General features: G+C 24.0%; 1 long non-coding RNA gene across 1 annotated transcript in view; it reads left to right on the top strand.

Moving 5' to 3' along the window:
• LOC129612876 (uncharacterized) overlaps nt 1–25,777 on the top strand; it is a 176,203-nt gene that overhangs the window by 76,803 nt on the left and 73,623 nt on the right. Inside the window, exon 3 of the long non-coding RNA XR_008697283.1 lies at nt 20,239–20,313. This is a non-coding gene — a long non-coding RNA (uncharacterized LOC129612876). The remainder of the gene's footprint in view (nt 1–20,238; nt 20,314–25,777) is intronic.

Here is a 25,777-nt window from a genome sequence, read left to right as displayed (position 1 = left end):
TTACGTCACTTTATAATAGAGCGACATACCATAGTATTTTAAATGAATTATTTTTATGCTTTTTTTTTTTGTTATTTTAAAAATTTTTTCAAATTGATTTTCTCTCATTTTGCCTAAAAACCTTTTTTAATTGTGTATTAATAAATTGCTAAATTAAACTAGTATTTAAAATAAAAAATAAATAAAAAAAAAATATATATATAAAAATTTAAATTTTAATAAAATAATAAATTAATTATTTCCGGATCAACTAAAATTATTAGCACATAGTTGATTTAACAACATTAAATTGTAAATTATATTTTGTATATAATTGCGTATATAAATTCCATAAAAATTTAAATTATGTTATACTCGTATAAATGTTTTAAAATGTCCGATAATTTGGCAATATCTAAAAAATAATAATGGTCTTTCTATGTTAGTGTTAATGTTGCCTATAGACTCAAATATAAAACAATTCTAATACAAGACAATATAACTTATAGTTTTTAGAATAATGAAAATCATATTTTTAATTTTCCGCTCTCTCTCTCTCTCTCTCTATTATATTTTTTATAGTAACAATAAAATAATACATGGAATTTTTGATTTATGACAAAATTTCAAACCAAATAAATTTTTTAGAATTTCTAAAAATTTATGTTTGTTATATTTTAATACCACAAACTGATATGGAACTTAAATTCTATCAATTTTTATTGCATACATTAATATTTAGGTTGTTGTTATATTATTCCGCTTGGCTGTGCGGTTAAACTGTCACAGAGAGATGATATGACATAAAAGTGACAATTTAAAATATAAAATTGAATATTCTGAATTTTAAATAAATGAATTTTATAAAATATAAATTTAAAATCAACAAAAGTTTTATTAAATTATATAAATAATATTTTTGATTTCGTTTAATATACGATAATTAAATTATGTATAGACTTTTAGTAAGAGAAAGGACGATTATCAATAACTGACTACAAAAACTTCATTATTTAATACAGAAGAAATGGCAAGACTAAAATCTTATTCCAAAAAATTCCCTAAAACTATTAAATTTTAATAACCATTTTGAAAAAGTGCAACAGTAGGATTTTATTTGAAACCACACTATCACAATCTCAGGTCGAACTCATATTGCTATTAAAAATAATTTTCCTAAAAATAGCCCTACTAATGCTATATTAATATCAAGGTTATGCCAATTGTATATAATTTAGCAGATACATTTAGTTTTCAGGAAAATATAATATGTGGCATGTAGGTGACAACTATGCATAGTTGGAAACCACATAAATTTGATTAATTGAACACTCCTTAATTTAATAATATTAAAAATGCACTTACAAAATTTTACAAAATTATGAATTACGCACACATGATGACATAGCCTGTTCGAACAATTAAATTTAGTGCATGTTAAACTACTCTACTTCTACTTTTTACTATTAAATTACTGCTCAACCTGTTATAATATTGTAAAATATATTTGTATACATTTACATAAAATCCAGTTGTATAAAACTGCCAACCACACCATCTATATATGGGAAAAAAGTCATTGTATAAATTATAATTAATTTTACAATATTAAAATTTATTTTTAAATGCTAATTGTTTTATTTCTGCGAATTTTATTTATTCTTATTGTTTCACTTATTATTTAAAAAATTTTATGGAAAAATTAATAATATTTTTGTATACCATTTTTAAATTTCAGAATATTGACAATTCATGTAGCATAACATTTTACTTATTGTGTACAATTCTTAGATGCCGTTTACATATACTTGATGCGACACAAAATTTGCGATTTAATTTGAGTCTGATGAACGTCGTATATGTAAACTCTGTTTGATATCACACTTTGTATGACTGTAAATAATAGAAATTTGTTGTATTCTCATCAGATTTATAGCCAGATTTTTTAAAAGTATAATTGTGACAATTAATTTTTTTGAAGAGAGTTTTGAACACCGATCAGCCGATTTTTATTCTGGTTAAATTTTGTAGAAAAATTATTAAATTTTGATTTAAAATAAACTCTGAACTCTATTTGATCATTTCAGTCTAATATGAAAACAGTCATTTGTCATAAATTTAATCTTTGATTTTATATATGTACATATATGTAAACGTCACCTTGCAACTCTTATATGTACATAATACGTATGAATTGTCAAAATAATGTTATCACGCAATTATAACTTTTATATTAAATAATTAAATGCAAAATATTTTTCTCATATAATGCAAATATTACGCGCATTTGTATCAACAATAATTCATATAAAAAATACAAGAATTACTAAAAAATTTATTGAGGTCAAATTAATAAATATTTAAAAATAGCTTTTAAAATATCCGCACTTTTATACATGACAATATTCTCATATTAAAATAATATTTAAGTGTATAACAGTTATTTATTGTTCAATTAAGTTACCCATACCTCAATTCTCTCACTATTTTTGTATATATATTTTTATTATATTAAATAAAATTTATTTAAAATACATAAAACAATAAATTTTAATTAATTTTATTTGACTTTAATGTTGTCCAATATAAATTATACTTGTATAATATTTAAAATCATTGTTTGCATACTCGTATATAAATTTCATTTTATAATTGAATCTCTTTATTATAACGAATATTATGGATTTGATATGATGACAATTATAATATTTATACTTTTTGTGTATAACAGTTTGTATATACAGGCCTACAACACAAAAATGTGAGCATATAGAGTAAAACAACTGTTAAGTATTACAAAACTGGTCTTTGATGACATTTTTTAAAGATCGCAGTAATAATTTCAATCCAATAATTTTCATTAATTCTTTAAAAATAAATTTTGTTTTATTAAAAATGGTGTAATTTTAAAAGATCATTAAATTGTTGAAGAGGAGAACGAAAAAAAAATAATGAATTTAATTCCATTTTTTATTTATGAATCCAATATTCGTTTAAAATATAAACCCGATAATATGTATTTGGTTTTAATAAAAAAAAAAAAATTAAAAAAAAAATTTTTTTATTATACGAACTAAAAATTTTTTTTCTTGTTTTAACAATGTAAAATGTTGCAATAAAAAACAATTTTTAATTTTTTTCTTCCTTTAATTTTTTTTTTTTTCATAAAAACTTTCTCTGTGTTATACTATTTTTTTTTTTGTTTTGTATTTTTTTATTATGTGGTTTTAATACAAATTGTTTGTTTTTTTCAATGAACCATTAAGAGACAACAAAATTACACCATTGCTTCTCTCTAAATTGATAGTCAGAAAGAGAAAGACATGAAAAATGTAAAGTTATATTGTTAGTGGGGGAGAGCGGTGACTGGTGAGACTTAACTGAGCAAAAAAAATATATATATATAAGAGAAATGTTATATTTCGTTAATATAATATTATCTTGTTCCATGTATGAATATGTATGTGCTATATTTGTATACTTATATTTGCTTACTTATATCATATTTTTATTTGCATACTTATGTGCGTTCGTATGATTGTCTTACAATAATTGTCTATTAAAATTGTACATATACTGTTTGTATTTGTATATATTTCGCATTTAACACATCGGCGAATCCTTTAAAGTCGGAAATTTCACGCAAGATTGACGGTATTATTGATATTATGCAATATAAATATTGAGTATACTCCTTTTAAAGGCAAATATATGTAAGAGTTTAATGTACTATAAATAACATTGGGTTTTAATCCGTTTTCTTTCTAAATTGCAATAGTTTCTTTTAGAGCTTTTAAAGGGAACTTGAATTATATTATAATAAAATATTGCAGCGCCGTTAATATTAAAAAACAATACATTATATGAAAATTTTTAAATGTATTTTCTGGCTAAACTATGAAGGAGATAGAAAAAAACTATTAAAGCAGTTTTCAATCGAAATTTATAGATCTTCACGTAAATTGATATTATGAAAATATTTAAAAAGTTTCAATTGTATTTTCTTACTAAATTTTAAGGGCGCTTTTAGGCGAATCGTTTAAAATTTCAATAAAGGCAGCTGCTCTTAATGTGAAAAAGCATTGCATATGACAAAACATTATAAGAGGAATTTTTCGGATTATAAATTTCGTTTCCTGGCTAAAATATATCTTAATCATAATGCATATATATAAATTATTGTAATACTGCTAGTTTTTTGATTATTATATTAGATTTTCTTTTTGATAGCTCAATTGTTAATTTGTGCTTATTATTGACATGATTTTTGTATTTTATGCCGCTATATTCTTATCTTCATTGTTGTTTCTGTTTCATTCCAAAAGAACGATGACAATAAAAAATAAATTGTGAATTAAAATGATTCACAATAGCTGTAGTAATGTCCGATTTAAATAAAAGAAAACGCGAAGAATTATTTTTTAAAGAAGAAAAAAAAAATTCTTCACAATTTTTGTATTATAAAAGTCTGTAATATTGTGTACAGCATTTTTTTAAAGAGATTTTTTCGAAAAATTACAATAAAATCTTACAATTCTCTCATGGTACGTGTATTATCTATAGTGTCCTCAATTTATTATTTTGTCAGTCATCCTCTATTACAATTTTTCATTTCGGTTGTATACACCTAAACTGTACAGTCGAAATATTTATTTTGTTTTTCTTTTGTATTTTCGCGTGTACATTGTGTATTTTTTGATTTAGTCCGCTTTTTCGGTTTCCACGCTCTTCATGTCCTTCTAACCAGAAATTTTTATTCTTTCGCTTAAATTTTCGTTCAGTATTTTTCAAAGTGTTTTTTTCTTATTGTGTACTTTATTTATTGTTCTGTTTTTTTTTTGTATATAATGTGCCATTTTTCTCCTATTGTCCTCACTATATTTTCTTCATTCCATTTTATATCTATTCAAATTTATCATTCTCTAAAAGTTTTGGTTTTCTTTTTGTTTTGTACATTAGAATTGTGTTTCAGTCCTTATATTGCAAGATATTTTTCAGTTGGCAAGATAAATGTTAAGAATGAAAATAAAAAATTAAGGTATAGTAGTGAATTGAAGGTAAAAAATACAGAAACAGTAAATTTTTTTTTTTGTTATTTTTTAACCCTAAAAGATAAGAAACTAGAGTCTAAATGTATAATTTCAATGGACTATAGGAAAAATAAAATTAAGAATTGAAGAAAAGACAAAATTTCCGTTTAAAATATTTGGATTTGACCTAATTAGAAAATTTAAAAAAAAATGAAGAAAATCTGGACACATTTTTAAAATAATTGATAAAATTAACTATATTGAAATAGATTTTGGTAAAAGCAAAGGCACATATTTTACAGTTGTAATGTAATAGACAATATTTTTTAGTTACAGAAGCAGAAATTTTAGCTTTTGAATTAAAAAATAATTGAAATGAAGCGGAAGCTTTTGTTCTTACAAAATGTCGTTAGGAATTCGGCATGACTGCTATATTTATCAACATAATATAGTTATACCGAATTGATTTTTACACGTTCCTAATGACAAATATAAAGATTGCAGAATTTTCAATTACAAGTACTGTAATTTGTAATTGTTATAAAATTTTGTTTTAAATTTGTCAGAAATGTGTTAAAAATTTCGTAGATTTGATTGACACCGTAGATTTGATATTTTTCACTAGTCTAATATTTTTATGTACCAGAAACGGTTTCTCTTAGGCCAAATAGGTTTTAAAGTGAATATTTGTTAAATTAGTCCTAGTTCTGTAATTCGTTAAAAGTTTAGATATTTCGTCCCTTATTGTCGTTTATTTTCAGAATTAGAACCAAACATAACGAAATTTGAAGATTAAGGAAATAATTTTAAGTGTAACTAAAAAAAATTGATTACATTTTTTAAAAAGTTGCTTACCTTACTCTATCGCTTTTATTTTCTCTCCGAATATCGCATTCATTTTCAAAGTCGTGACAAATACAAATACAATATGCTATTTCTGTAATGAGTAAAATATAAACTGTTAGAAAATCAGAATAAAATACTGCGTTTTGTTTTCCTCAATCGACTTTCATTCAAAGAATGACATATTCGGCAACTCGTCAAAATTTGACAAATTTCGCTTGCAATCTCAAGTTACGATCGTAGTTGTTTGAAGAATGCATATGCATAGGTATTTTTGTGTTGCAAATAAAAATCTACTGCTCAGTATAACAGTGACGACATCTCGAATTTAAAAAATATGACAATTTAGATTTTTACCAGTTTTGTTTAAACATGTTATTAGAAAATATACCTGCTACTGTGAGAAGAGAATGAAATAAATCCGAGAGTGAGTGAAAATATTTGTGATTCTGAAGAAAAAATTTCATTTAGACATTCAACAAATTTATTTAATTTTTCCCTTCATTCAATTCAAAATCAAAGATTTTGGCATTTACACAATATTAATTTTGCAACCCGAAAAATTATGTTGGCCACAAAAAAATAGAAAATCCCAAAATATAACACAATACAACCATATATTTTATTTTATTAATCTAATGTGAGAATTTTATTTTTTGAATCAGTATGTATAAAATATTTTTTTTATATTATGTAAATGAATAAGCACTTTAATATTATTTAAATTACGATTTTTCTAACTTTTTTCGAAATATAACATTAATTCAATACATTCTATATTTTTATGTATGCATATAATACATGTACATGAGTTTGTATATGAGAAATATAGAATTCCATCCGGGTATCTTTAAAAAAATATTGTAGAATAATTTTTATATTCTAACAAAGTTATTATGTTATATAAGTATAATCTCAAAGGAGATTGATCATAATTCACAAAAGTACGAAAAATAAAAATGAAATTTCTAAAAAAAAATTTTTTTGAAAAATAAATAAAAAATCTTTGATTTAAAAACAAAATTCTTATACTTTTATGGTGTTGTTTTTGGTAAGTTCAATCAAAAATTTGAAAGGAATTATACATTATTCAAAATAAAAATTTTCTCTACAGGCAAATATTTGAAACTTTGTTGAGAGTTGTTCAAACTTTTTTGAACTTTTGAACTATTTTCCAAAACTGAAAAAAATATTTAGAATTCCAGTATAACAGTTTTTTCTTAATGTGAAAAAACTGTTATACGGCTATTTTTTCATCATATTTAAAAATCTTTTTATCTTTATGTCAATAGTCCTCGAAATGCAAAACAAATACACTCTAAATTCGCTGTATAACACTCTTTTCATAAACTTGAACAAAAGAAATATTTTCTTTGTGTTGCCGAAATTACTTAAGTGAAATGTGCTTTTTTAAAAACCAAAAATTTCACACTTAACTTTTTCTGTTATATATGCATGTTCCTGTTAGATTATGTGTTAACGTATGCATATATTAAGAAATATACAATATAATCACATATTTTTTTTTTTTTGTTAAAATAATATTCACACCATTCTGTTACCTGTCACTTTAAATAAATTGATATACATTAAGATCTCGAGAGTAAAATTTACATATTATCAAAATTTAAATTATTAGTTTTTACCTTAACAATATCTCATATACTAAGTGTATATAGTATATTATGAGCAACTTAGAAAAATATTATGTACCATTGAAATTAGAATAAATAAGCGTAGTAGTAGACAAAACAAAAAATCACAGAGTCCTTAAAATAAAAAAGGAACAAAAAAAAAAATCACATTAGCAGAAATGTGTAGGGCAAAAAATTATGTGGAAAGCAAAGCATATATATATATATTACACAATAAGAAGAAGAGGAATGAGAATGAACTCTGCCACCCCAATATACTTCTATACGTATATGTAAAATTTTACAACTCAACATCATTATTCTTACTTTTGTCCATGCATCATTTTAACCATGAGAAACAAAAAAAAAAAAAATTATAAATTACAAAATATTTTACGTACATTATGTTGTACATTACTATGTATGTATGTATGTACGTGCATATATAAAAATGTGAAGCAAAAAATTAAAATGAATATCATTTGAGAAAATTTTTTTTTCACCTCAAGTATTGTGATTTTATTTTAAATGGTTCTGATGTTAACACACAGTAAAACCAAGTATTTTTCTCTTTATTAATAATAATTTAAAAACTTTACTTTAGTTGTTATATTAGTTGTATAACAATAAATTGTATAACACTTAGCTGTATAACACTTAGTTGTATAACACTTAGTTGTATGACACTTAAAATGTACTCAAAAATTACTACATAGCACATTATTTAAGGTTATTCTTGGGTCTTTATGAATGCTGTTTACTCTTTTCAGTTATTAGATTGTAAAATAGAGAGTTAAAAAGCGAGAGTTAAAGGAAGTTTAATTTCAAAACAAATAAAATTAAAATTAAAAGTGAGAATAGGACCACTTCCCTCTGATTCATAATTTAATAATAAGATCCTCAAAATTGAGTAAATTTTATAATAATTACTCCTTAATTTGATTATTATTTCTGAAGAGCTTTTAATAATTACTGCCATGTTATATGGAACACTTTATTTAAAATATATTCTCGACCACACTAAAAATATTGAATTTTACAATAACAACGTAAAAGACGAGCAACAGTAAAAATATTGACACTATACTGTAATCCAGAATAAATTACAGTGCACTAATTATAATCAAAATTAACAAAAGAAGAAAAGGAAAGGGATGAGAAAAAAAAAATAAATAAAATTAATGAACAATCAAAATAGCTACAAGATTGAGAAATTCATTTTCCAATTTAATTAGCTATCTATATAAAAATCCTTAATTTGTTGCTAAACAGAACAATTAAATAGCTTATTACAAATAAAAATATTTCATATCCTTTAAATGAGTGAATTTGGTGTGAATCCTACACTGTCTTAATAGAAATATTTTTCTTCTTTATTATTTTGTTCAAATAAAATGTATAATAATGTCAAAATAATTAATTGGTATTTAATTTTCAGCTCAATGTCAATATTTTATTTTTGCTTTGTTTGTTTTTTTGGAAATTAAATTGTTTTTAACAAAAGAATATTTTGTTCTTTTTTTTCTCTAAATAAGATTCTTAATTATACTCTTATTCTATTTTATAGAAATGATATGAAAAGAGGTTGATATCCAAATTCGAATTTATTGCTTTTGTGAATTGTTAATTAATTTTGACATAAGCGGGAATTTTCTTAACTAATATACTCGTGGCCACAATTTTGGAATAGAATCTTGTCTTAAGGTAAACAGCCAAAGACTAGTTTTCAAACAAAATTTTAATTAATTTAATATTGTTGTTCAAATATTATATATTCATAAGTCATAATATATGTAAATTATACTGATTATACTGATCACAAATGTCAAAAAAATATATAGTATAACAGTTTGCTTTGACAGTTGTGTTAGTTCTTTCTTAACTTCTATCCGTATTTTTTTCTGAATCAAATTTGGCTCAACTGCTATTACGATAAATATTGGGCTATATGCGCTCTTTCAATAAATTAAGAAAAATGTGCCTTAAAATTCTTTATTCCAAAATCAAAATCAAACCTATGTATGACTGTATCTGTATATGTGTTGTAAAATATTTCTATAAAAATACCAAATTTTATTTATTATTTTATTCATACATATATACAAAAAAAATATTATTAATAATAAATCAATATTGATTCTACCATACAATAATTTTTTTCTTCTTTGCCAATTTGATTCCTTTATTATAACAAATTCGTAATAAATATCAATTATAAAAAATGAAAAGGCACTAATTTTTTTAGCTGATGTAATAAAGCGAAACGAACATTTATAAAAAAGATCAGCAGATAAATGACTTTTAGCGAAGTGTCAGTGACACAAATTAAAAACAAAAATAAAAAGAAAAAAAAATCATTCTTCTTTTATCAGAGTATATGTAGGTATGTTTGTATATATGTATATAAGGTGATAAGAAGAGCAACGCAAATATATTATTGACTTTTATGTGCAACACTGACAGTGAGCATGCAAAAAAGAAAAAAATAATAAACTTACACTTCAATTATTAATGGATACCGTTATATTTTTTTTTGTTATACAATAAGTACATACACATATATGTAGTTTAACATGTAAATTATGAATATATATATACATACATCTTGAACAATACATAATAAAGCAAGAGAAAGAGCAATATAAGAAAAAAATACAAAAAAAAAGAAAATAAAAATTTAATTGATAGTCAAAGAGAAAAAAGTGACATTTAATCAATCAATGTAAAATGAAATTAAACATTAATCAAATTCGTTTGAGAATATAAAAAATATGTGAATGCGTATTACACATTAAAACATACGTGTATATATTATATCTATATCGATAAATAATGAAACGGATATCGTACTCCTTATATAAAGTTCTTCAATGAGAACTCATTTTTAATAGATTAATTGGTGCGTTTCTTTTATAAAAATATAATTCTTAAAATGTATAAAACTTTAGAGTATAACAGTTTTAATTACCAGTGTATATCAAAGATAAAGTTATGTCCATTTATTCCGATAGATGACTAGAAATTTTTGAATAAAACTTTAAAATCAAAATCTTAAATATTTAAGCAGAGTTCCATTTTATATAACAGTCTCTCTCATCTACTCCGAAGTGACGGAATAAAGTAACGGAGAAATTAACCTCATCAAATTTCTTGTTCAACTCTTTACGTTAAATAAAACTGTTATACGCTTAAAAAAAATAACTATTCAAAATATAACTAAATGCTAAATTCTATTCTATAATAATCTTATTATTATATTGTATATCCTACGAATAAATTCAACGAATTTACCTACCACATAGAAGTAGGACAATTTTTACTTTATTCTTTAAGACTTTCTTACCTTATTTTATAATTATTTTAAGATAGATCTAAAAAAATTTTTAATATATACATATACATACTGTAATACATATTTGTATTTTATTTAAAATTTTATGCACATCATATTAATAAAATATTATTAAAATTAAAATTTATATATTAATAATTAAAATAAAAAATGTATTCAAAAATTATTTCTCATCTACATATGTACACTCCTTAATTTCTATATACCTCCCCATTTATATATCTATAGAAAAATTTTTCATTTTTAGAATGTTGTGAAAGAAAATAGCAAAAAACTGCTAAATAATTCCACTCAGCCTTTTCATCCACTTGAAAAATTTCTGCGCTCTTCTCAAAGTAGGAACCTAAAATAAGACGGTTTTACAAGCATATATATCTCAATAAACAAATTGTCTCTCTCATCAAAATTATACAAGGGCAAGTTATTCACAATTTACTAATACATCCAAAATGTAGTTGATTTGCTATAATCCCGGAAATATTGCAAATCCTATGTAGATGACTTTTATTATGTCTTCTTTATGTCCTAGTATATCATCAACGAATTACAGTATGTTGAATTCTTTCTTTTAATTAGCATTAAAACATGTTTTTTCCAAATTTTTTGGAATTTTATTTCTCCCATTAGAGTCTTGGTTAAAAAATAATTTGTTTTATTAATACGAAAAATTCTTTAACCTCCTGATCTTCCCGAGTTTTCACAAAATCTATAGCCCCGATTGTCTTCTATACAAAAATATACCGTTATTCCTTCCCTAAATTAATTATCAATCTAATTCGAATAAAGACAACAATTTCATTTTAAATTTTTACAGTTGCCCCTAATGACATGCAATTTTTTGCAATATTGTGGATATAAGATTTTTTTTTAATATAATATAGATTTCATGTTAAGACCTAAAAACCAAGCTCTAGACTTAATTTATTATATGAAATGTACTATTTTAAAAACCATAAATTTTGATAGAACTACTTTTTTTTTTTGACACATAATATACTCTTATCAAACTTCATTTTCCTTTATAGAATATTAAATAATTTCTTTTTTTTTTTTTGCTGTGCGCTCATATAATAATAATAATTATTTTAGAATTCATAACCATTTCCGATAAAATATAATTACTAGAATATATTAAATTTATTATTTTATAATTATTATTATATAACAATAATATATTCTCTGTTATATATATGCATATATTGCGAATTCTAAGATATTTATTATAAATTCTAGTTTAAGTATATAAAAATTAGAATTTGCATGTAATATTTTAATGTTTATGTATGTGTATGGTGTGTTGATGTCATTATTCCCACAAGAACATTAAAAATGAAGAAATATACAAATTAAAATGAAATTATTTCCTTCTTCTTCTTCTTCTTCTCTCCAAAATCTTTTCCTTCTTCTCTCTTTAAATGCTATCACACAAAAGCAGTAAATCTTTTGGTTGGTTTGAGGCTTACTTGCTCTCTTTTATATTATTAAGTCTTCAAAAAAAAAAAGAGAGAGAATTTATTTTTTATTCATAGCATATCACTCTTAAAATTGTTTCACTTATTACTTTGGTTCATGATTTTCACCAAAACAAAAAAAAAAAAATATTTTATGAGAGTTGAAAATTTTTTTTTGAAAATTAAGAAACTTTTTATTACTTTTCCATTTAAAATGTATAAAGTATTGAAAATTATGATTTTTTGGAAGATGAAAAACATTATGTCGAATGTCAAAAATTTCATTTATTTTTTTTTTTCTAAACTTTGAATGAAAATTCTTTTTTTGTTTGAAACAAAATGGTACTTAAGTATATGGAATGAAAATCAAAGGTTCTATAATAAATTTTTTAAATAAAATGACAGTCATTGTTTGAATTAGATTATTCTTAGTAAACTCAGAGAATTCACTAACCACAAATAGAATTGGCAGTAAATAAAAATCTTTGTGGAGCAATACAAAAGTGTACTGGAGCAAATGCTAAAATATTGGATGAGTCCTCCAGTTGACCCGAAATCTGAATTTTGTTTTCAATAAACGCTCTTGAAAAATACATTTTAATTCCTAAAGGCTTTTATGACCATTCCATTTCTCTAAATTTCAATATTTTTTGTTGTGGTTTTTTGTAAAAATTTGATATCCGCTTATTAGGAAGGAATCATTTTATTGGACGGGAAAAAAATATAATTAATAATCCGAAATTTCCGAATAAACCAACCGTATATCCGAAAAGGAAATGCATTATTCCGAAATTTTTGAAAAAATTTCAAAAACCCCTCTTTTATTTCAAATTTTTTAAAATTTAATATTGGAATTTCAGATTTTTGTTCGATTTTGTATGATAATATTTTTTTGTAAAATTGCTTTTCGGACTTTCGGAGTCAAAATATTTATTTTTCAGAATTACATGTTTTATGTGGTTTCATTTTAAACGTTCGTATTCAGGGGTAGTTTTAAAAACGCACTTCGTTTTTACGAATACAACCAATTTTCGAACACAACCAAATTTATAATTAAAATAATTATAATTAATCAATTTAAATTTATAAAATTTGAGTTGAATAGGATTAGAAAATTGAATTTTTAAAATAAACCATAAATTTTTTTCAATCTTTTTAATTTTCATTTTCACAATTTAGTAGGAAAAGGTTAAGGTTAATTATAGTAAGTGTTAACACTGTACAAGTATTTACAAATGATAATTTTAAAAATTAAAAAAAAAAAATATTTAATTTTCGAAATTAGTCAACTCTTTTGTAACAATATTAGTGAAATTTAACAATTGAATTACCTATAAACTCTTCTTTCTAAGTTTAATATTAAAAGTGTTATAATAATCAAATTGAAATTTAAAGTACCCTATTGAAAATTTTTTCTTGTATAACTAGTAGGTGTACTTAAAAAACTTATAAAGTGTTAAAAAACTGTTATTATTTTTTAAATACCATCTTGAAAATTTATTATGAAATTAATTGCTTCCAACTTCTTTAACTCTTTCTTTTTTTTTGTCGAAATTTTCTTTTGAAGATCCGTGAAGATTCTTCATAAAAAACTTTTGAATTAATTTTCATTTTTCTTTTGTTATTGTTGTTTCTTTTTTTTGGAATATATTTTAATAAATTGCTCAATTTGTGATACTTATATAAATATAATGTGTAAATGTATAAAATTTTAAAAATCTGTAAATTGGGGTAATACACAAATATGTAATATACCAATTTGTCTGTGGTGATAGGGCAAAACTGACTAAGCTACCTCAGCAGAAAACCAACAATTTTGAAATTCGCACTTGTTTGAGCAAAAATTATCCCAACTCAAAAGATGTGAATGTTATTAAAGTCAACTGGAGACAACACTCCCCAAAAATTTGGGTAAACTGATTAAATAATAGTATATTTTAACCTAGAAAACCTGTTTAAGTTTAAAGAAAATCTTGTCAATTAAACAGCAATGGTTTGTTAAATAACACATTTCACTCTAACAATTTGTCTTCCTAATGTCTAGAATTTGTATCTGACCGTAAAACAAATTAAGTGAAACAGAGGTGTATGAGCGCTATTTATCTTTCACTAAAGCTCTTTAATAGCAGTTGGCTAACATTTTCTCATTCCTGGTACTCGAGTTTGGTAGATAAAAATAAATTCTTGGCATATTGAACTCTGAAATTTTCGGAATACTTGCTAAGATGTATATTAAGCATATTCACATGACTGGGCTCCATATCCCACATTATCACGAGAATGTAAAGAGTGTGTTGCCAAGCCGAGACCATATGATATGCACAGTCGAAAAATAATAAGATTTTATTTAGAATCAAGCTTCTAACTCCGCACACCTACAAGACCTAATATCACAAGCTCTACATTTTAGTCAAAATAGGTCGCTATATCAGAACCATTAATTCAGATTTATGCAGTGCCATTTTCATGCCACAGATATCGCATGTATATAATAATTATAATAATATATTATTGTTCATTAATGTCTTTATTATGATCTTTGTTGTTGTATATGATTCTTGTGTATCAGAGTATTAAAATTCAAAGGAAAAACAAGGGAAAAATTATTCTTAAGTGTGATTAGAGTTTTCTTAGTTTTTGTTTTTTTTTTGGTTCTAAAAAGAATTTTTAATTTGTAATAAAACAAAGAAGAGCAAAAAAAAAGGAAGAGCAAATTTCTTTTGTTTGACAACATGGAATTAATATTGAATTTTACACCTCAAAATTATTCTCAAATTATGCTCATATTCTGCTACACTTTCTCTCACATAATTTTACATATATTTTTGTATATATGTGTTATAATAATTATTGTGTTCTATTTTAAATTGAAGTTTATGAACATTAAAATCCAGTAATTTTTAACCTTGTTAACAATATTCTTAAGAAATGTCAGCCATAAAGAGTTGAGGTGTTGGGAGAGTGGGCGTAGCATGGTTAAAACTGTAAAAGTAAATTATTTTTATTTTATTTTTTTGCCCCAAAAATATAAGACTTCATTTTTTGTTTTCATACACTATATTCACTTAAAATGTAAAGGGTTCTTCGCCTTTCACTTTTTTTTTGTTAAGTGTTGAGATAATTTTTAAATAATTTTTTTTATATAATTATTTTTCAAAGAGTTTTTCATTATCCTTGTTCTTTTTACTATATTTGTGTACTTGAATAGAAGTACACACAGCTTGATTATAACCCCCGATATCTACATAAAATTTTAATATACTTGAAGGCATAGTAAATTTTTAACATTAAATTAATCTCAATATTTTATTTAATTTAACATTAAAGTGAAAATCATTTAAAATTTAAAGAAGCGCAATGATTTTGTAAAATTAATTTGGAAAAGACTTAAAACCAAATATAACTTTTATACGGAGAATTTTTCTATAGCAAGTATATCGGTATATGACGTGTGTATTAAATATTTTATTTGAATAATTATTGCTGATGGCGCCCTAAATTGGGAGTGTTATGGTAAACAAAATTTATATTTGTACAAATATAGAAATTAAGAGCATATTTGAATAAAGATTTTTAAGAACATAGAAAACATTGTAAAATTATTTCAGAAATAATTAGTAAAACATTTTGTTTATATATTTTATATTTAATCTTTACTGCCGCCCTAAGTTGGGAATATTGAAAGTAATATTCTGTTTTCTGCCAAGTGAAAATCAAATACCATAATTCTCTTAGAAATTTTTCATTTGATGAACACAATTTAGTAGACGTGCTTATTTTTTAATAGAGTAACTATTAATTTTAAAATAAAAATTGTTGAAACTCTGCCCAAAATGATTTTTAATAACATTTTGCTGAAAATAATTTAGATTTTAAAAGAAAATTAATTTATTATTGTTATAATTTAAGAATTGGTGTTGTGACACTCAACAGAATTTTTAAAATTTAATATACAATGGTTGTATAATTGGAGCATAACAGCAATAACTGTAAGGTGTTTTTTTTTAAAGATGCCACATTTTTCTTTTAAAATTAATTTTATCTATTAGAATTAATAAATTTTTACAAATAAACAATACAAGTTGTTGATCTTAGTTGAAAAATTAATTGACCAATATATTTAGTCTTAATAATATCGCTTGTTTATTCAACGGTAACACTATTATCAAATACTTAATTTTTGTAATTAAGAACGATTCTGTTAAATATCAAAAATATTATAAAAATACCATATTTTTTAAGACAATATTTTTAATCCATAATAAATCAATGACCTATAAAAATTCGCGTAAATTTAATGAAGCATATATACATACATATTATAAATAATATATAAAAGGAAAGGAGAACAAACCGGAACGCCAGTTATGACAACGGAAATGACTTATTTATGGTATCATAAACCAAAGTAATAAATTTTAAAAAGAAAATGGTTAATCCGTTTATTGCATAAATTTTAAAATTTAATATCCGTTTATCATTGATATATATATATATATATATATATCAATATATATATATATATATATATATATATATATATATATATATTTATATTTTTGACATTATTCAAAATCCCTTTTCCCCCTTTGGTATAAATACCTTAATAATAATAATACCTTAATAATAAATATATATATATTTTAATTATAAATGGGGAGGTCCCTCTTCAATATATAAACAAACACATAAATAAAAGAACAAACACCGTCATATAAATATCTGGATTTTTTTTTGCAAATATAAATCATAAATTTCATATAATATATGTGTGGTATATCTGTTATACTGACATGTTTATATACATATATTTAAATATAATATAATAAATTTGTGTATTATACAAAATAAAATAAATATTAAAAAGGTTTAATCGACTGGATATAAATATTATAAGAAAAAAAAAATAATATTATATAAGAGTAGGATGATGTCATTTTATGGATTTAAGAAATTTCAAAATTGATAAAATTAATAAAATTTCAAAAATAAATAAAATAATTTTAAAATTTTTGGAGCTTAAAAAAAAAAAATTAAAAAAGAAAAACAACAATATGACAAGTAGAAGTTATGTACGTCATCTCAATTCATTTGACATAATATTATTCTGTGAGAAATAAAAATTTGAGTATATAACGGAATAATGCTCTATTTAGTTTGAGTGTTTTATTTTGTTTCGATTTTTTATCATTGACGTTGTTATGACGCTAAATAACATTGATGATTTATTGCTCCGTTTTATTGACGTTTTCACTTCAAAATTTTAGACAAAAATTGGAACACTTCAAATATTGAGTTTTAATTCAAATATACGAGAAGGTTTTAGAATTAAGAAGAATTTTGTTTGAAAATCAGTGATGTGCCAAATTGTTGTTATGTATCTGGTGTAATTTTTACGTTTACGCATTCTCATCAAATTCAAAATGCAAAAATTCAAATTTTGAAAACAAATACTTATAAAAAGCTATTTGCTAGAAATATTGGAGTACTTACCAGTAAAATTATAAAACAAAATTTAACTACAATAGAAACTTCACATTTTTAACACCATTTGAAATAGCAATAACGTGATTATTAAATATAAATGGCATTTTCATAAATGCAGTACATATATCACGATATATTTTGCAAACTGCACTATATTTGTGTTCATAAACAAATGTTGCCAAGATTGTTTTTCCATAAATATTAATTAATTTTCACTATAATATAGAAAAATTATTTGGAGTAACGTAGATAACTCATGTTTTTGGAGCATTGCGTTTTATGCAGTTATTATTTGGCAGGACTGCGTTTACTGCAAAACTTCTAAAATTATTTACAAAAGTAGTGGTCTGCAATTGTAGCAAATTTATAAAATACCAAATTCAACTGTCAGCTTCAATACAGTCGACTTTATTTTCGATTAAACTACTCTTTTGTAGTGTAACTTTAAATGACATTTCGCAAAATACGGTGAAAAACTCAATTGTCAAATAATTTTTAATATTTATTTTTATACTAATAAAATAAAAGTGAATTGTTCTTAACATGTTCACTTTAAAATAAAAGCAATTTAGTGAATAGAAATCTTAAGAAAAAAATTTAATAATAACTCTATTTTTGCTCTTATATAACTAAAAACCTACCAATATATTATTTTTATAATATTATATAAATATTCATTATAAATAATATAATAAAAGTTCAAATAATGTACTCCCATTATATCAAGGTTTATTGCATTCAAAAACAAGTCCATTCTTCATAATATAAACGCATGTAAATAGTGAGAGAAAGAGAGAGAGAATAAGTGAGTTTATGAGTTGTTTCTTATTGACAATATGCATTAATTTTAATCTTCTTTTTATACCCTGCACTTCGTGAAGGGTATATTAACTTTGGTATGGAGTTTGTAACTACTTGAAGGAGTCATCTGCGGTATGGACATATATATATATTCTTGCTCAGCGTAAAATTCTGCGTCGATTTAGACATGTCCGTCCGTCCGTCCGTCCGTCCGTCCGTCCGTCCGTCCGTCCGTCCGTCCGTCCGTCCGTCCGTCCGTCCGTCCGTCCGATCGCACGATAACTCAAAAACGAATAATGCTATTGACACCAAACTTTCACAAGTTTTTTCTTTTGTGCCAAGGACGAACCCTATTGTTATTGGACTAATTCGGACAACGGGTTCGGGTAGCTGCCATACAACTCAAAGAGTTTATTTTAAATATTTCGAAAACTAATAAAGCTATAAATATAAAATTTTGTATACATGTGTCCAATTATATTCTACACATGCTCCAAAAATTATAATGCGATAGCTGCACCGGTTCGTGTGGCTGCCATACAACTCCAACAGCAAATTTTTTATATTCGTCAAAATAATAAAGTCACATTCATGAAACTTGGCAGTCATGTGTCCAATTATAGGTCAAATATATTTTTGAAGTTTTAGAAGAATTGCTTGACAGGTTCGGGTACCTGCCATACAACTCCAGAAGCTAATTTTAAATATTTGGAAAAATAATAAAGGCAGATTCATGAAACTTGGCAGTTGTGTGTCCGATTATAGATCAGATATATTTGTGAAGTTTTAGTGGAATTGCTTGACAGGTTCGGGTACTTGCCATACAACTCCAAAAGCTTATTTTAAATATTTGGAAAAATAATAAAGTCAGATTCATGAAACTTGGCAGTTGTATGTCGAGTTATAGGTCAGATATATTTCTGAAGTTTTGGTGGGATTGCTTGGCAGGTTCGAGTAGCTCCCATACAAGTCTAAAAGCTTATTCTAAATATTTGGAAAAATAATAAAGTCGGTTTCATGAGACTTGGCAGTCGTATGTCCAATTATAGGTCAGATATATTTGTGAAGTTTTAGTGGAATTGCTTGACAGGTTCGGGTACTTGCCATACAACTCCAAAAGCTTATTTTAAATATTTAGAAAAATAATAAAGTCAGGTTCATGAAACTTGGCAGTCGGATGTCCAATTATAGGTCAGACATATCCGTGAAGTTTCTATAGAATGACTTCAAGGGTTCGAGTAACTGCTACACAATAACGAAAGGTGCAGGGTATAATTCAATCGGTTTATACCGACTGAAACGTTTTTACTTGTTTTTATTTCTTTTCATCTTTGCCTGTTTTCAAAATGTTATATTTTAAGTTCACTAGAAATTATTGGCTCTATAAAATTTGTTATATAACTCTTAAAAACTTTTTTGAGCATAAACAATATTCTTATATGTATATATATATATAAGCTCTTTTGAATCCACTCAACAATTTATCAACAATATTTTTATTTTGAATATACAAAAAAAAATATATATATAAAAATCTGTTATACATATATAGGATATTGAATCAAATTTATAAATATATATAATAGAATTATACAGTATAAGAATATTGGTTTCGTTTACTTACACGCATAACTAACTAGATACTTATATAATATTTTCAGGATATTCAAATACAGCTGGACCTTTCCTAAAAGAATTATATTCTAAATTCAAATAAACAACAAAATGTATAAAATGTGAGTATAGAATTGTTATATTTTTATTTTTGTAAGCTCATGTATGATTAACTTTTTGTTTTTCATTCATTCATTCTTAAAAAGAAATAAATTATCAATTTTTCATATTATAAAATCAATAACATTTTTAGAATTATATTTTCCAAGCTCTTATATTTATTTATGTATACGGATATAGTTACATAGAATACATAAATAACGGCTTGGGCCATAAGTCATTGAAGATTTTATTTTAATAATATAAAACTCATTTAGTTGTCATTCAAAGTATCATGCATACATAATTTTAATCGGAATATTAAATTTGATTAATGACAATTGAAATGTTTGGCCCCCTCATGAATTTCTGCTCCTTACAAGATCTCATGTATAACAGTCCATGAAAATCGTGCCGAGTTATAATTTGATTAATTTGTTTTATTATAGTTGCTTTACAGAATGCTTCATTTAATTCTTGAGATTTATTTGTGCGTGTATATTTGGCCCTTTTAAAAAACCACATCGCAAGAAATCCAGATGGCCCCATTTCTTTGTATTTAAATTATCAAGTTTTGGGTAATAAAGCCTCATACAATTTATCTTATACGATAATTATTATATCAAGCTCACAAAAATTATCTATAATATCAAGCATTAACCGAAAAGAAAATTGAAAATCTTTAATGACTTATTGTCCACCCTGCATATGTACACAATTTTTCAAACAATACAGGAAAAAAACAGCAAAAAAGAAGAAATATAGCCAGAAATTTATTGCCAAGATGTGCTCATATATATACGTATACATACATACATACAAAACAAATAAGCCAAATTTTATTTAAACACAATATTTAAAGAGAAAAGTTCAAATGCTACACGCTTTTCTCTTATATAAGAAAACGCAAATATGTAGAGCTCTATAACAAATAAACAAAACGACAAATAAAATTTATTCATACACATAACATAATTGTATGTACGTACACGTATACGTTATGTGTATATCCGCTACATGTACTTACATCAATTTGCTAAGCATATAAAAGATTTGAATTTTCCTATATTTATGTTAGTATATATGTGTATGTACATATATTAACATTCTATAAGAAATGGCACAAAAATTTTATATCCAGTTTGATTAATTTCCGAATTATCCAAAGTGATTGATGGAAATGGAATGTCTTTTTTGATCCCATATTATTGTGTAAATAAAATAAGAATGAGAGCAAAAAAAAAAAAACAAAAAATAAATAAAACAGGACGGAACTTTTCTATTAAAAACAACAACAAGTTTTTTTTTATTACCGATTCTCATAATAATACACACACGTACATATACATACATATATATTGTTTATTATTCATAAAAGCCTGGACAGTGGATAGCGGACAGAATACTGTTTAATTCGCTCTCTAATATAATTTCTTTTTTGTAAAATATTTTGAGAGATTTTGTTATTGCTTCGCGTAATGTCATACATTGTAAAATGGCATCATATTGATGTCATTTTCATATAAAAAAATAAATTGTAACGTAATCGGGCTGTGTGTAGTCTTTTTGACTCTCACAACGCAGAACTTGATTTGAATTAATTTCTAATATAATTTATTGAAAATTTAAAAAAATTATATTTCATTTGTATTTTTTCATTATGCGTTATACATACCACTTTAATGTCTAAATTTAATTGTAAATTTCGATATGAGAATTTTGAATTTAAGATGAATTATTGTGAATTTCAAAACTTCAATATCATAAAATTAATGTCTTATTAATATTGATGTTAATAATGTCTGATCTCGTTTGATTCACTCTATATATTCGTAGAAATTGAGCAATGAGCATTTTATATAATTTTGAACATTATGATTAAGAAATTAACGGTTGATTTGTGTTAGAAAGAGTCGATAGTCGAAATCGATTTACATACAAATCCATTTTCCAAATTCCAAAAATAATGTCATTTAAATTTTTAATCAACAGATAATTATTAAAATTCCACAGAAATCAACTATTAAGAATTAAAATTTAATGTACAAGAGAGAGAGAGAGAATCTTTTGCTCATTGTCTTTTACCTAAAATGTGTACTCGTTTTCGGTTGAAGAAAATACTTCCAATTTTATTCTCTATGATTAAATGAATCTCTAATTAAATTTTTGAGCAATTATTTCTCTTATTTTTGCATTTCAGTCAAGTTGGCTGGGCAAAATCCAATAATTTTGGTCGAATTCCTCAAATGCTTTGAAAGATTTTAATTTCAGTAAATCAAAATAAATTTTTTTAAACAAATAATTACGTGCTCACTCCAAGGTGTTATTTCGCCCTAATTTTTCTTTTGCTGTTAGAATAATTCAGAAATCCATTCCATTTTTACTTAACTAACATTCAAACTTTTTAATTTTTTTGTAAAAAATTAATAAAACAAAAATGTATAAATGAACTCTTTGAAAATCATAAAGAGAATGTCAGAGGAAAAGTTGACCAAAAAAAACAAAACGAAGTCTAAAGTAGTTTTGTAAAACTTTTTAACTCTTTAGATAAAGAAAACTTCGTCTTTCTCTTAATTACACTATTAAAGACATGAACCGAAAAGATTTTTGTTCTTTCAAAATTTTCTCTATTAATTTAAAACTAGAAAAAAACTTGAATTAAAAAAAAACGTAAAATCATTGGGACTGCTTACTCTTTTTTTAAAAAAAAATTAAGTATGCCGCTTTGTATGTATACAAATAAGTACTCCGTCATACTTTGAATTTCACTATTTTATACTGTTATAAAAGTAATAGGCTACTGAATTTCATTACTACTATTATAAAAGTAAATTTTTGATATTTTTATTAACTTATTCTCTTTTTGCTATTTTTACTGGTATTAAGTAAAACACTCATAATAAATTATGGAAATAAAATTTTAAAGCGAATTTATTAATTTTTTTAAAGCTGTACAGTACCAAAAGTTAAAGTTCAAATATAATTCAAAAATTTGGAATTAGAAATTAAGATCTTAAAATATTTAACAGTTTTTCAATTACTTTCACGAAATACGAATTGTCATGCCAGTAAATTTCTCATTAAAGAGATTCACAATAAGAAGTAATAAAAATTAAATAATTCGCGCTCTCTTTACATAATTACAGAGATTTTTAAAAGCGGCGATTCTTAAAGCTGCTTTAATTCCAATTGAGAATTAGAAAATTTTCTCAAATAATTAAAATTTCATAGTATTATAAAATTCTCAAAAGAATTTAAAATTTTCAACATTAAACATATAAGAGATTGTCATTTTAATCTGATATACAATATGAGTATTCTATTTCTCTTTATAATTGGTTCGAAATTAATAAATTTACTGTTATTATATAAAGATTTGATTTAAAAAAATTATTTTTATACCCTTCTATTTTTTTTTTTCATTCAACACAACACAACAGTAATAGTATAGTTATATACATTTTGTATAACAAAATTAATTTATATTTCTCATTTTAATAAATTCATACTTAAAATAGCTAATCTTCGAGAAATTCTCACTCTAATCAAGGTATATTTTTCTCTATTATTTTTATTTTTCTGTTTTTTTTTTTTGTTATACTGAATAATAAGAAAAGATTCTCCGTCTAAGATATTAATACCACAATTTTATCATTATTTTTCATTCTATATTTTTCTCTTCTTTTTATTATTTTTGCTCTACATAATATGGTTGGTTCATATATAAGAGAACAGAATTAAATAAGGCTATCATAATATACAAGTTATACTTGTATAACATAGCAGCTCAGGTGTGTTCTTTTAAACAAGTAGAAGAGAAACAGAATAAAGAACACATATAACAATCCTTTCTATTAAATTCAATGGTTCCTTTATAGCTTTAGTCCTTCATTTTTTTTTTTTTTTTGTCATTATACATAAGATATAAGAAGTTGTATAAAACTGATAAAAAAATTAAAAAAGAAAATCAAAATGAAGAAAATGAATTGTTTAACTCAATGACTTTCCTTTTTTTTTTTTTTCTTGTTCCTTATAAAATTCATCCATTCATTCACATTCATTCATAGTCGTCATCATCAATTCAAATATATTTCACGAATTTGTCAGCGTTCATGTATCCTCCTGTAGTAAAAAAAAATAACAAAAATCTTTTTTAAAGATATTCTCATCATCACCATCATTATTATAATCATCATCAGCATCATCAATCATTATCATTATTACTATCAAGTATATATCATCATCAGTACCGCATAATGTGATTTACCAAAGTCATCATATTATTATTGTCATCATCATCATCATTGCCATTATATTCATCATTATTTTCATCATATATATAGTCATTCACAATCATCAATATCATTATCATCAGTATAGTATCATTATCTAAAAAGATCTTATCATGAAAATGAAAAGTGGTGTCGCTTGTCAAAGCAATTTGCTGGGAAATGTGCAAATATCGCTAAGAATTTATCAATGTAATCGTTGGCAGTTTTTTTACATTAGTTTTTTTTTTTGCTTTTTGAAGTTAGGATGACATTTTCTGTAATAAAAACAGAAAGAGAGGAAAAGAGAAAGAAATAGAGAAAAAGACAAAAAAAAAGGGGAATTATGAGCGAAAAGATCCTTTTTATTTTTGGGATTTTTTTTTTTTTTTTGGTTCGTCATATAGATCCTTAATATTATAATAATATATTCATATATTACAGGAGAGTTTGTATGTGTATGATTGTAAAACAATGTGTAAAATTTATTTTTTTTTGAAAGATACTTTGATTTTCATATTACAACCATTTTGTTGTTGTCTTCTTATTTTTATTCTTTTTGTATTTTTTCACCTATTTTGAAAGAATTTCATCGTCCTTTAATATTATAAGGATAATTGGATGGGAAAGATTTTTAAGGTACTCTCTATCTCTATATCTATCTCTTTCACTTTATCTCTCTCTTTCTCGTTTCGTGAATATTTTAATATAAAAAAAAAAAGTTAATTCGATGTTATTATATAAAAATCGTGAATATAAAAAAAAACAAAAATTAATGATAAAACAGAAGAAGAAAAATGAGAAAAAACGAGAGTGAGAGCGAAAAAAAAAGCACAGTTAAGAAGATTTTTATTAAAATATGTTGCCAGTTATTACCAATTTTGTTATATTTTTTTTTGTTTTAAATGACATCATCTTTTATCTTCAATTTTTTTTTCTTTGTATTTTATATCAAAATAATTTGATTAAGAAAATGGTAAAAACTTAAGAATGAATTTTGGTGTATATAAAAAAATTGGTAAAAAAAAAATCAAAAATATTAGCCAAAATATTTTTTTTTTTTTTTGTGGGGGTCTTATAATATTTTTAATATGCCACTTAGTACGGGTAATAATAATGTGCGGTATCTAATCTGATATTATTTTATGTTTTGTTGTACAACACGTGCTTGTACCGTATATGTTGTACAACATAGTTCGGACTTGTTATATATACATAG

Source organism: Condylostylus longicornis, unplaced genomic scaffold (assembly GCF_029603195.1).
Source record: "Condylostylus longicornis isolate FDR11 unplaced genomic scaffold, ASM2960319v2 ptg000077l, whole genome shotgun sequence".
In the NCBI taxonomy this organism is placed as follows: Eukaryota; Metazoa; Arthropoda; class Insecta; order Diptera; family Dolichopodidae; genus Condylostylus; species Condylostylus longicornis.
The sequence above is the reverse complement of the archived record's forward strand: the minus strand, read 5'-3'. Positions and strand labels throughout refer to the sequence as shown.